The sequence below is a fragment of the Canis aureus genome, chromosome 30 (assembly GCF_053574225.1).
Source record: "Canis aureus isolate CA01 chromosome 30, VMU_Caureus_v.1.0, whole genome shotgun sequence".
NCBI classification, from domain to species: Eukaryota; Metazoa; Chordata; class Mammalia; order Carnivora; family Canidae; genus Canis; species Canis aureus.
The window spans coordinates 32,496,401-32,510,422 of record NC_135640.1 but is presented as its reverse complement, the minus strand read 5'-3'; the positions used below and the strand labels follow the sequence as shown (position 1 = coordinate 32,510,422).

General features: G+C 50.2%; 2 long non-coding RNA genes across 3 annotated transcripts; one reads left to right on the top strand and one right to left on the bottom strand.

Annotated features, from left to right (window-relative positions):
- Positions 1-222: 222 nt before the first annotated feature.
- On the bottom strand, positions 223-5,913 carry LOC144301848 (uncharacterized). The gene is made up of 4 exons (XR_013368740.1): positions 5,519-5,913; positions 4,306-4,535; positions 1,321-1,495; positions 223-575 (listed from the first exon to the last, which is right to left on the bottom strand). It is a non-coding gene; the product is annotated as an uncharacterized LOC144301848 (long non-coding RNA).
- On the top strand, positions 5,801-10,134 carry LOC144301849 (uncharacterized). 2 transcript variants are annotated; one of them, XR_013368741.1, is made up of 3 exons: positions 5,801-5,940; positions 6,653-6,914; positions 9,070-10,134. It is a non-coding gene; the product is annotated as an uncharacterized LOC144301849 (long non-coding RNA). The 2 variants fall into 2 exon arrangements; XR_013368742.1 differs by lacking the exon at positions 9,070-10,134 and adding an exon at positions 8,277-9,063.
- Positions 10,135-14,022: the final 3,888 nt, after the last annotated feature.

Sequence of the window (14,022 nt, the reverse complement as noted above, 5' to 3'; positions counted from 1 at the left end):
CGTCCCTATTGTATTTTTTAATAAATGTCATTTGGATCTGATTTTAATAAACTTGACTACTTAAGAGTATTTCCAAGTCCACATTTGTCTTCTGACTCTTTTTGTGTGCGTGGAGAAATGTAGAAAGAAAAAAAAAGGAAACAAAAATCAGAGGGCATCTGAGTATTTTTCAGATTCCTTTTTACTAATAAAAGGTTGATTAGGCTATTGGCGACAGAGCTCAAACAGACTGGGTGTTTGGGTTTTTTTTTTTTTTTTTTCAAACTCAGGGTGATCTAACAGAAATACATTCTCACTGCTTCCGTGAGGACCAAATGCTGAAATTCTACATGTCCCTGGAGCTCTAGAAGAACACATTTTAATACCTCTCCCCGCATATCCTGAAAGAACTCTTCTTTAAAAGAAATTTCAAGTCATCCTTGTGGAAAGCGGTGTAAAGGAGAGAAGTAACATCTTTTTTTAAGAACAACCGGAGAGCCTGTCCCATCAACACCTAAAAGCACGTTTGCAGAATTTGAGGCAGGGACATGGAATGTCACGCACAGAGGTCCTCCGGGTCAGCGTGATAAGGGTAACTGCGAATTAAAGATACATACGTTATTAGTACATGTGACTCGGTGCCTGAAGGGGTTGGTTTGGGGCAGAACAAAAATATTCTCTGCGTCTCCCTAAAGTCAGTAGCTGAAGCCAAATGTTCCAAAGGCTTCCATTGATACAATGAAAAGAGACAATTTGCTTGGAAGGCTGTGGCTAATTTATAACACAATGTCCAATGTCATGGTTAGTTTTGTTGCAAAAATTTGGCAGTTTAATCTAGAGTCTCAGGCAGCCTGAAAAGATGCGAGCGATTCTGGCTACAGCCATCCCTCGCTCGCTAGATGTTCCAAATGGTTCAAACAAGCCCTTTCATAGAGACGCAGGGCCAAGTGTGCTCAAAGGAATGAGGGGAAACAAAGGTGGCTCTGAAGTCATTTCCCCGCACTGGGTCCAGCCATCCGGTTTCACTCTTTCCCCATTGAATGTGCAGAATGCAACAGGAAGAGCAGGGATAAAGAGAACAAATAGGCCGATGTGTTTGGGGAGAGAATGGGGGAGAGGCCGGGGCGCTGAGCTGCTATACTTTCATTCTAGGGTTTCAGAAAGGAGTGAATGATGAATTATAGAAACCTGAAAGGTAATAAAATATGGGTCACTGAAGCGCTGAGGCCAAGTTCCTAAAACACCTGCAGAGACAGAAGGTTCTGGAAGTCACTGCGGCCCTGCGGTCGCCCGGGCAGACACCCTGCCTGGGGCACAGAAGGGGACTGTTCAGAAGCTCACCTGTTGTTTTCCTGTTGGCTCGCAGTCCTTCCCCGGCTGTAGGAGCCAGCGGCTGGATCTGACTCCAGATTAGACCACCGGGGGAAAAGAAAGGCAGTGTGAAGACTTCCCAGGGTGCACTTAAGGAGACCGGAGCTGGGAGGCCGCCGCCTTCCTCCCCAGAAGGCGCTCTGACCTGGAAATATGAACTTGGATGCGGAGGCCTGGCCACGTGGTACATGCAAATCTCCTCTGCTGTAATATTCGGAGGCTTCTCTGCTCAGAGTCTCGGCCTGTTTTATGTCTTACAAAGAAGAGTCCTGGGCCCTGGGCTGGGGATAAGAGCTGGCCTGTTGCCTTTGCTCTTCGAGCTAAGTTTTACTCACTGGGGCCTCTGTTTCCTCGTCTATAATAAAATGGGACTAATCGTATTTTTAAAAAAGATTTATCCATTTTTATTTGAGAGAGAGAGAGCACACGTGCATGAGAGAGTGAGCGCAGGAGGGGTTCAGAGGGAGAGAATCTCAAGCAGACTCCTGAGCATGGAGCCGATGCTGATGCCGGGCTCGATCTCACGACCCTGAGATCACCGCCTGAGCCAAAACCAAGCGTCGGATGCTTAACCGACTGAGCCACACAGATGCCCCTGGGAATAATAGTATTTATCTCCTAGGGTGGTTATAAGCCTTAGAAGGAAATATAAGTCAGGTGCCTTGCCCAGAGCCCGGCACATAGTAGCTGCTTAATGAAATAGCAACAGTGGCTAACATTTCCTGGGCACCTGCTGCCTGCTAGGCACCACCAGCGACACTTAGTTTATGGTTTTCCTTCAGACTAAGGTGGCATTCCTGTTTTGTTTGCTTTAAGTGCATGTTTTCTCTGCATCAAGGGTCCTCGCGCTTGCCGAACACCATGGATCTTCTACTAGACCATATAGCTCGGTTTCAGAGACACTGTCCTGGACACACCGAGCCAAAACCCAGCAACAATTTGCTAACGAAGTTATATAATTGAGGGGCGCCTGGGTGGCTTAGTGGTTGAGCGTCTGCCTTCAGCTCAGGTCATGATCCCGGGGTCCTGGGATCGAGTCTCGCATCGGGCTCCCCTCGGGGAGCCTGTGTCTCCCTCTGCCTGTGTCTCTGTGTCTCTCATGAATAAATAAATAAAATCTTTGTTTTAAAAGAAAGAAATGATATAAACGTGATATCAGTATCCTCCCAGACCACCCACCACATCAGATGGAGGAGTCACACCAGAGATGGTGCTTTTAACTCTGGTGCTATAACAAAGTACTGCACATGGGGCATGTGACATGAACCATCTGAGAGGGCTGTAGGACACATTTTGAGGCCATACAACCTGGGCCTGACTTGCGTGACTTAGGACAAGACACATTACCTGGCAGTGGCCCAGTTTCTTCCATCTGTAAAACGAGGATGAGACTAGAACTTCCAGGGTCATGATGAGGACTGAGTGAGCTGACACCAACCAGTACAGGCACAGAGTCAGCTGGTACTGTCTTTTTGTCAACCTCCGTGATGGGTTGACTGTGTCCTCCTAACATCACATCTCAGTCCTCATCCCTGTACCTCGAATGTGACTTCATGTGGAAATAGGGTCATTGCAGATACAATGAGTTAAAACAAGGTCATGCAGGTGGGCCCTGATGCAATATGACTGGTGTCCTTAGGAAAGGCGGAGAGATTTGGACACAGACACATGTGAAGATGAAGGCAGAGATCCCGGCGATGCTTCTAGAAGCCAAGAAATGCTAGAGACTGCCAGCAGATCACCAGAAGATGGGGTGAGGGATGGGACAGCCTCTCCCTCACAGCCTCGGAAGGATCCAACCCTACCGACAGCTGGACTTCTGGCCTCCAGAACTGGGAGGCAGCACATGTCATACACCCCAGCGTGTAGTACTCTGTTCCAGCACCAGAGCTAACCGCACAATCTCCGAGAGGACTCCTCGTATGCCGTGGTGGGTGGTCAGAGGCCAGGCCCTATAGTCAGACCCATGGGTGCTCACACTCAGCCTCCCACTTCCAGGCCTCTGGGCAGGCTGCTTAACCTCCCTGTGCCCTGTGAAGCTCACAATTATGCTCCTGTTCACAGGCGTGCTTTAGACCGTGAGTTAGATGGTTGCCTGCCTCACGTAATGTGAGCTGTTCTACGTGGCTTGTTTGGTAGTTTCCAGAGATCACTGGAGTTTGGAGGCGAAACTCTGCTCTGGACTGGATTACCTCGGGGTCTTGTTAAAACTACAGATTCTGGTTGGGTAGGTTTGGGTAGAGCCTGAGATTCTGTGTTTCCAATAAGCTCCCAGATGGGGGTGATGCCCGTTGGAAGACCACACTTTGAGCAGCGTGTAGTGAGGGCCAGGATGGCTTCACCTGGTCCCAACCAGGAAGAGGAGACTGACTATTCCAGAAGAGAGTTATTAAAAGAAGCCCTGTTTCCTTATCCCTGTCACTTGGGCACATGGATATTTGATGAGGTCTCAACCATGTTTAAAGCGAGAGCAAAGTTGGCTCTGGAGAAAGGGATGGGCAAATGGGCATGCCTGTGGCTACCCGACAGTGAGGAAGGCCTGCACATTGGCCAGGCACACAGGCACAGACGGGTGGACACAGGCCTGGGATTTGTCCTTCTCCGAGAGGCTGGTGGTGGACAGATGAGACGTGGTGGGGGGAGGCTGTGGTCACCTGGGATCGGGCAGGGTAGACAGGACCCATGGGGAAACATGAGTCAGGCCCTCCCCTCTGTGGGAGGACCCTAGCCCTCCCCACTTCCCTCCATCTAGAAGCCTCAGCCCATGCCTTCCTGTCACTGGGCTCTTGGTGTAGATATGTGAACTCCTAAGGAGACCTTCTCAGACCATCCATCCTAATGGGGCCACCTCCCCACTGGCCACTGTCACTCCTGCCAGCTTTATTTTCTTCATGGCACTTGCCAGCAACTCAAATGGCCTCATCAATTACTTACCTACTTACATGCATGTCTTACCTGCTTATTTATTTCTTCCATGCTTGAGGGGAGGCTCTGCAGGAGCAGTGGTCTCCTCTGTATCCTGGGGCCTTGAATGGGGGTGGGCCCCCAGCAAACATGTGAACGAATGAGGACACAGGCCACATCTAGACAGACTGGCCAAGTTCACTGGATGTCTGCGTGCAGAGCCCTGTGTCTGGTCCTCTCAAAAGTGTGGGCACCGTGCCTTCTAGTGATTTGTAATCCACCTGAGGATATGAAGTTCATGTGTGAACACCTGCCTGGCAGTATCAGGTGACAAAATATGGGGAGGCCTGCCTCTTGGGGCCAGGTAATCAGAGCCTGGGAAGCACCCAGGGTCTTGTTAAAGTGGAGAGCCCGGGTCAGTGAGCCTGGGTAGCACCCGGGGTGCTTCTTTGGGACCCTGGGTGGAGCTTTATTGTGATCTAGCGCCCAGTTGATGCTGCCGCAGCTGGTCTTAGGGCCACGGTTTTTAGGACTCCAAGGCTTTGCTTTAGCTTCTGAGAAGATGGAGAGGTTGCTTACAGCGGAAGCCTCTTGGAGGAGGGTCTGGGAAGCAGAAGGGGACAAGGAATGTGCCCTGATGGCTGGAATGGTGAATGGAACCAGGATGGAGAGATAAACCAGGAAGGTTGGGGGAATGGGGGGTATGACAAGCGAAAGCCCCCCAGCCCCTGCCACACCATGGCACACACCCTCCTTCTGCAATCTTGTTTTTCGAAGCAGTTCCTAGAAGAGTTGAGATATGGTGCCCTGCCTTCCTCTGGTCTGTCAATCAGTGAAAACATGTTTTCAGAAATGTTACAACCTGAGATTGCCCAACACGGTCTTGTGGAGGTGGCAGGACAAGCTCTGTGGCAGATGTTGCCAAGGCCCGGGTTTGCAGGCAGGTGCTGTGCGGCGGTGGCAGTTCTTTTTTTTCTTTTTCTTTTTCTTTTTTAAGATTGTATTTATTTATTCATGAGACACACAGAGAGAAGCAGAGACATAGGCAGGGGGAGAAGCAGGCTCCCCGGAGGGAGCCCAATGCGGGACTTGACCCCAGGACTCCAGGATCACGCCCTGAGCCGAAGGCAGATGCTCAACCGCTGAGCCACCCAGGCGTCCCCTGGCCAGTTCTAACCAGCTGGGAAGGGCATGTTAGCGTCCCAGGAATACCCTTGCACTTATTTCTTTGCAAACCACATCTGTTAACTCATTTTAGCCTTACCGTAGCCCCATGAAGTCGAGAGAGCAAGGGCCCATGTTGCGGTTTGGGCCACGAAGGCCCAGAGAGAGTCAGGGCCAGCTCAGTGTCATGGAAGCTGAGCCCAGACTAAGACAATCAGGGAAAAATTGTCCTTTCTTTCTCTTGCCTCCATGCTCATGGATGTGAACATGTCTCTTCCACCAGGGAAAGCCCTCCCTGGAAGCTGTGGAGTGATGGTGTCTTGGTCAGCAGAGTTCTCTTGCTGTGATGAGACCTACTCTTACCAAATGGTTGCTGGAATGCCGGAATATTCTAGAATATTCTAGAATTTCCGAGGGTGTGTGTGTGTGGCCTCCATCAGCTCCCTCCACACACCCCCACAGGAGAGAAAGGGGTACAGCTGTGGAAACTGGCACTGCTTCCCACATTGCCTGGAGACTAAGGTCAGGGCCAATTTCATGCTCCTTTGTCCCCTATTATGACCTTTATTTTCCCGGCACATGGCAGCTGCTTGTGTCCAAATGGGGAGATCGGAAGTATTATATTGTTAATAGGGCTCGAGAAGAGCGATGACACCCTCTCCACTGACTTGATTCTCCCCAACTTTAACAGTGGGGCCGCTGAAAGTGCTGTCGGGCATTTGGGGCAAGGTTTCAATGGCTTTGATAGAACAGGGACTTGCCTGCATTTCTGGATTTTTGCATGCTCGGCAGGCAATAAGGCAGGGCTGAGGGCTTTTTATCAAAGGGGACAATCGAGGCAGCGCCTCTCACCCTTCACATCTCAGATGCCGTTAGCTCCCCGCGCTGGCCGTGGCTCCAGCTAGCCGGGCTGCTTCTCCACGCCTCCGTTGCACGCTTGCTCGGAGCTGGTGTAACAAATTCGAGGCAGAGGGGCCTGCTCACTGCTGTTGCAGCGTCCCCCTGGGACGCCCCCCGGGGCACCCTTCCACTCTGCTGCCTTTCCGCCTTTATAGTATTCCTGGGCTGCCGCAGTAGTGTGGCTTTAGGATATGCTCACGGAGCTCCAAAGGGTTGCCCCATGCGCACCAGCAGCAAACAGTCCAGACCCCATCAGCCACTTCTCTTCGCCGACATCTGCTAGCAACTTTAATTCTTTGCTCTCCTCCTACCCTTTCCTTTCCAATCTCTCCAGCTTCTCTGCCCATTACTGCACCTGGTTCCAGCCCAGGTCCTAAACTTGCGTCCCAAAGCCGTCCCTCTGCCCTCTGGCTAGCAGGACTCACCCTCTTCAGAAGATTTTCTCCTCTGCGTGTACCCTGGCAACCCATCACCGTGTGTCACCAGGTCAAAGGCAGCACTTTCTCTGGATTTTGGTGAATGAAATTCTCTTTGTCCTACTACCCCAATAATAGATGCAGACTGTAGTGCCAAGAAAGAGAGGCATCGTGAGCCGGGTGAGATAGCCCAAAGTGTGTCCCCGTCCGTTTTTTTTTTTTTTTTTTTTTTTTTTTTTGATGTCTATCTACCTTCCCGCTGTCACCTTGGCTATTCTCACTTGTCTCTTGTCTGTCACTGGAACTTGGACAGGTGGAGGCAGCGAAGGCATGAGGGGTCCCGGTTTGGGTCTCAAGCTATGTGGCCTCAAAACACAGCCTCTTCTAAAATCAGTGCAAGAGGACTGTCTGCAAACAGATTCTTGGCCCTGACCAGGAGCCCTGGGTGGGATTCCGTGTTTGTCCCCCTGGCGTCACTCCCCTGTTCCTTCTGCTGCGATGCCGTGTGGATGTTGGAAACATCCCCCCACGCCGAGGCTACACCATGGCTGGACATCTGTGGGAGGCTCTGTGCTGAGGACAAGGTGCTATCTTTTGGGGGATTAATTCATCATCCATATTGTGGCCTGATGATCAAATCTTGATGCTTCTGGTTCCCTGCGGTCATGGTCTGAACCTGAATTGCCTCTGAATGCTCAGACTCAGGCAGCTTGCTCTGAGCCCAGGCTTGAGGGGCCCCACTCCAGTCCTGCTCTGGCTGTGTCCCTCGCCATGGGGAGAGGAGTGCCTGGGGCCAAGGGGATGTGTCCTCCCAGAGCTCGCCCCATCCCATGCATGTGCTTGAGGCCTGTAGCCGGGGGAGGGGAGAGAAAGGAATGGGGCCAAGAAGGCCATGGGGGCTTTTTTCTCCTCTTCCTCTTGGCTGCCCCCATGTTAGGAGTGGCTCCATCTGAGCCTTTATTTTTTATTTTTATTTTTTATTGTTTTAAATTTTATTCATTTATTTGAGAGAGTGAGGGAGAGAGCGTGCAAGCATGAGAGGGGTGGGAAGAAGCAGAGGAAGAGGGAGAAGCAGACCCCACACTGAGCAGGGAGCCCGATGTAGGGCTTGATCTCGGGATCCTGAGATCATGACCTGAGCTGAAGGCAGACACTTCACTGACTGAGCCACCTGGATGCCCCCCGTCTGAGTCTTCAGTCTTTACTTTCTTGTGGATAAATGACCAACACCCAAGCTTCCTCCAGTGAACATCTGGAGACTACCCCAGTTCTTTTTTTTTTTTTTTAAGATTTTATTTATTTATTCATGAGAGACTCAGAGGAGAGAGAAAGGCAGAGACATAGGCAGAGGGAGGAGAAGCAGGCTCCATGCAGGAGGCCAACGTGGGACTCGATCCCGGGGCTCCAGGATCATGTCCTGAGCCAAAGGCAGATGCTCAACCGCTGAGCCACCCAGGCGTCCCAACTACCCCAGTTCTTAATAAAGAGTAGGTCAGTGGGGTCAGGTCCATCCTCACTCAAAGCTTTTTCTGACATACTCAGCTGAATCCAGGGACCCAAAGGCTCCACCCAGTCCTGCCTCTGAGCTTTTGTGCTTGGAACCTGGCTGCCGTTTTTGAAACCCAACATCTTTGTTAGAGAGCCATGTGGAGAGAGAGGCTGTGCGAGTACCTGTGGCTCTGTGGGCCCCTCAGACTCCCCTCCTGCCTCCCTCCATGCCCTGTGCTGCTGCCCCTCAGCTACTGTGCTGACCACACAGGCCCCCGGGGACCTTTCAGCAACACCCAGCCTCATCCCTGCCTCACACCATTGCTCTCGCAGTTTCCTCTCCCTGGCACACCCACTGAGTGGCAGGCGATTCACACTTCTGCAGGTCCTCTTAGCCCAGCTGCCTCTCCTGACCTCTAACCTTATAATGACCACACCCCTTTACCTGTGAGCTTTGTTTTCTTCCCTATATAAAATTATATCACAAAAATTTTGTTCTCAGAGCCTAGAACTGTGCCTGGGACATACAATGTTCCAAGTAAATACTTTTAGACTGGATGGATGGATGGATGGATGGATGGATGGATGGATAGATGGATGGATGGATGGATGGATGGATGGACGGATGAATGAATCCCAGCCCTCTTGTTCCTTCATCACCTTCACACTGTTTTGCTGCAAAAACAAACATCTCTGCCACGCATCTTTTTACAGATACCTTCTCAAATTTGGGGAAACTAAGCGTCCGTGGTGGATATGGTAACCGGCCCCTGTTCCCATTCTCTGCTTCTTGTTTTCCCATTTGGGAGAGAGGAAGCTCCCATTGACGGCCATCTGTCTTTCCTAGATTACGGCACAGCTTCAGACGGACAGACCTTGCCTGCAGCCAGCTTCCCTGTATCACTGGATGCAAATCCTGTGGGATTGGATTCCAGGCTGCTGTGAGGGGAGTCAAAGCCTTCACTTTCCTCTGTTGGGCATGTGTGAGGCCCCACTGAGAGCACACAAAACAGCCTCCCATTTCTCATTTCAGACTTCCCCCTAGGCCTGTTATCAGGCTTGAGCAATTGCTTTCATGCTGCAAACTGCTATTGTTCACTTTTGCACCAGGGAGAATTTTCCATTCGTGGCTGGATGGTGCTGTCAATGTGCGTCCACTGCCAGTGCTCCTGGGTGCTGGAGAACAAATTACTAACCTTCAGAATTTTGAGAAATAATGAAATGGTAGTTTCAAGCTGCCCTGTGTGGAGGTAGTTTATTCTATCACAATATGTAATTGAAACAACCCCAACCCTTGTTGGCACGTAACTCTTGTCGGCATTTTCTACTTAGGAAAAATGTTTCCCTGGGCCTGACCCACCCCTGACCACATAAAACAAGAAGAACTTTGTTCCCCCTTTGGGCAGAGGATTTTTATCAGTATTAGTTTCCCCTGAACAAAATGGAAAACACAAAATAATAGTAGCTGAAATAAGATATATTCCCCACCCCTTGTAAAAGAAATCTGGGGATAGCCAGTGCCAAGGCTGCTCTGTGCATCCCTCTAGCTTTTTTGCCCTACCATCTTAGTGTTTGGCTTCTACCCTTAAGATCACCTCACAGTCCAGGATGGGTGCTGCAGCTCCAGCCATGAGACCTGCTTCCAAGTGGTAGGGGAACAAAATGACAGAGGGCAAAGAAGCACACCACCCAGCCAAATCAGCATCCTTTACATAGTCTTTTGTCTTATTAACCGGAACATATTGATCACATAGGAGCAAGGGATGCTGGGGGAATGCAATCATACATCTCAGCCCATTATAATCCTAAATAAAACCAAGGTTCTGATGCCAAAGGAGAAGGGGTGCTAATAGGTGACCAAGTGAGGGTGAAGTTCTGATACAGCTGAAGAAGAAAAAGAATGGCAGCGAAGAGGGGGTCTTGTCGCAGCCAGCTGCAGAAATAAGCTAGAACCTTGAGGTGATAGCTCTCTGCTCTCTCCCGCTCTGTGGGCTCCCTCTGCCAAGCTCCCCCCGCCCTCCCCCCGGTCTGCTTGCTTCCTTCTCAACCATGTCCCCCAGGAACTTTCTGCCACCCTACCTACACTCAGGGAAGAAGTTGTTGCTCTCTGGGGCTCTTGCTCCTATAGGCCATGCTGCCTCTTTGTCTTGGGTACAGGTCAGCCTCTCGGCTGCACCCTACAAAAAGGAAAGGGGCCCCACCCTTGTAATAGGCCCTCTACTGAATGGCTTTGATGCGTGTGTGTGTGCGTGCGTGTGTGTGTGTGTGTGTGTTGGGATCCTTGTGTTATATTCTGTTGTGTTGTCTAAAGAAACCATGAGATAAGGCCACAGCCCTGGAGAGATCCCCCTGAGGGGGTTATTCTCCCATTCTTAATCTTCTGGGGGTGTTACTTCTTAGACAGGACCCTAGGAGCCAAGACGTGGCTTTGGGCAGGAGAGGGTCTCTCTCACTTGCTCTCTCTGGACCTTGTTCCCTTAGATGTTGAGGGACCTCTATGGGCAGGAAGAGGCTCCTGGACGAAGGAAGAGGTTTCTACTTTCACCCCCAGAGGTGGCCTCGGGGCAGCCAGGAAGACACCTTCTGCAGGAACCCACGTAGAATATGATAAACTATATTCCATTTATTTTCTTTTTTCCTTCTGGCATCCTCAGGCTTCCAGTAAAGTCTGGTTTAAATGCTCCAAACTGGTCTCTGCCATTGGGTGAGGATGGACAGAAGACCGAGGAGCCCTCAGCCAGGCAAACGTGTGAGCAGAGGATGATGTGGTCTCCACTCTTGCTCCCAGCCTCTCTGGGTCATGAGCCGAGGGAGGGCAAGGCTTTGCTCTTGCTGCCCAGCTGCCTATCCCTGTGAGGACCACCTGTTCCCCAGGTCTTTGCCACCCACGGCTTGACCCCAAGGCCAGTCCCTCCCTCACCAAGCATGTGTGGAGGGCCTGCCCCTCATGGGCCAGCCCATGGCTCTAAGTGTACATAGAGGGACGAGGTGGCAGGGGAGGGGAAGCAGACATGCTCATGGGACAGATGGCTAGCTGGGGGGCTGGGGGTGCCAGTTCAGCCTGGGGGGAGGGGCAGCGAGGGTCCTCAGAGAAGATGGCTATGGGGCTCGGAGTTCTAGTCTGTGTCTCTGTTTTAACGGAGCTAAGATCATGCTGTACCTGGAACAATCAGCTTGGCCTACACCTTGCATGTTTCACGTGGCCATTTCTCGGTCCCCCTTGCAACACGGCACACACAGCTCTAACTCGATTTTGTCTGTCACCCCATGTGTATCGCTGTTTAGTCTGCTCTGTCTTGTACCCAACAGTCTAGGCTCTAGATGTGCTTCCGTGCATGATCTTACATCAATGCCATGGAACCTTACTTGCGGGGGATCTGTGGGGCCATTGCTCATTCCACAAAATTAAGGTCATATGAATTAACACTTTTTGCATCTGCCTTTCTCACTCACTCCGCTAGAATCTGACCAAGTCAGGGGCAGAGCTGGGACTCACAGACTTGAGTCATGTGGCAGTTGGTCACCTGAAAGGGAGGAAGAAAATGAAGGGAGAGGTGGCCATTCCAAGAAGACAGATTCTTTCCATGGGCTAACTCCACACATGCAGGAAGGGAATTGCCAGAAGGCTCATCAAGCCCAGGGGCCTCTACCAAAATCCAGAAAAGGGAAGGGGTGGAGGCTGCACCTCATGCTGTTCTGGGGGTGTGTTTGCGTGCAGAGGGCTGGAGGCAGCTGCGGGCTGCTCTTTGTGACCATCACGAGGCCAAGGACTGCCCCATTTTCAGGGACATCTCTGGCTGCTGATTGCCTATGGGACAGTCCACCTTCTCAGAGCCAGCAGCACCACTGATTCCCCTAGAGGCACAGGGCCAGACCTGTGGAATGGCCAGGACCACCAAGGGTCATGGCAGCCTCTGCCCAGACATGAATGGATAGAGAGTGACCCATCGAGAGAACAAAATCTCCCTCACTTTGCTACGGAATATTTCAGGGAAACCAGTGTATCTGCGAGTGGTGATTTAACCTAAATGCCAACTTCGGTTGCTAGAAAGATAGAAGTCATGGGGCATGTGGGTGGGTGGGGGGCACGAGTGAACATGTTAGCTGAGCAGTTAGACCCAACCAGGCCCTGTTCTAAGCCTTTTACCCAAGTGGCCCCATTTCATTTAATAACCCCATGAGGTTGGTGGCGGTATTTTTATTCTTCCTTCCTCAAGTGGGGAAACTGAGTCTCAGAGAAGAGATTTGTCCCCAGCCAGCCTGACTCACCAGCAGGACTTGATTTTTTTTTTTAACAGTATCTTCCACATCCCAGGCCATAGCTGGGGCCCACTGCCATGAGGTCCCCCACCCCTTTCCTAGAAAGATGCCCAGGGAGGGACCTTGTTTTCTGGAAACAGCATCAAACTCAAAGTGATGAGACTGTCTCCAGCAATGTCTTGCCAGGGACCCCTCTGGGCCTCAGTTTCCCTATGTATGAAGTGATCCCTGCCCTGTGATCCCTTACGGATCTTTCTCTTTGATGGATCTCTAATAAATTCATTCACACAGAGGTGATGACTAAGGAGGCTCCTTGTATTTCTTTTTCCTACAAATATTTGCATTTCAGTTCTATGGATATTTGAGACAAATAAAGAAATAAAGATTTGGGAAGCTATCAGTTGGGAAGTAGATGGATGGAGGCCCTTCAGATAACCCTGAAGTAAGGATACATGGGGAGCTGCTTCGCTTCCTTTCTTGTGTCTGAGAGACTTGTAGCCATTACTAAGGCTAAACATGGCCAGAAGACAATCACTCTTATTAACAGTAAAGGCAAAATGGCTTTACAAATTTCTTAGACATTTGGAATATACCTGAAACTGAATGGCACAATTTTTCCAGTATCCCTGCTTTGGGCCCCAAGGCGCAGATAAGGCAGCGTAGAATAGTGTAGAACTAACTGTGTGGAAGAGTAGAGAACAGAGTAGAACAGTGTAGAACACTCTGGAACAGTCTGGAACAGTAGAGAGGATGGGTCCAATGCAGTGGCTGAGGCTCCTGTCCTGCTCTTGGCTCTGCCATGTGACTCTGGGAATCTCTTGACCCCATGAGCCTTGATTTTTTTCCACTGCATACTGGAGCGATGGTGACCTGACCTGCTGACTTCATGGAGACAAATGTAACAATGATGAGGAACGGTGACAGAGCATTCAGAAAGATTCATGTTCTCAAAAATGGAAACCGAATCCTCATTACCCACTGGGGGTTTCTTCTAGGATAATTATTTAATTCACCAGAAACTTCTCAATAGAAATTAGTACATGTATTGGCAGTCCATCTATTTTCTTTTGTCCTAGGAGAGTGGCTTTCCAAGGCTGACGTATCCAAGACAGGAAGCTCATTGGAGTCACCAACATTCTCGAATTGTTGTCGTTGGTAGATTCTGACAGTTTATGACCTGTGGGAGTAGAGTAAGGTGGTGTCTGGGAGAAAGAAAACATATCCTCCACACGCCTCTCTTGATGGCTACTTTATGGTTTATTCATTCTCTGAAATAACTTTAGATGAAATGAAAATCAAGTTTTGGTTTGTTTTCATGTGTTTAAAAACCACTTCTTCATGCGTTCACCATGCAACAGACTTCCCATCCATGGATTCACCTAGGAAGAATACTTAATAAAAATGACCCTTCTTAAGGTCAATTCTGTGTTGGCTATTTATGAAGGAATGCATATGCATTATGGGTGCTCATCCATATGGCACCTAGGAGAGAGGTAGGAATTTTCTAGAAGTCAGGATATAAGTAGCGGGTGCCAGGTAT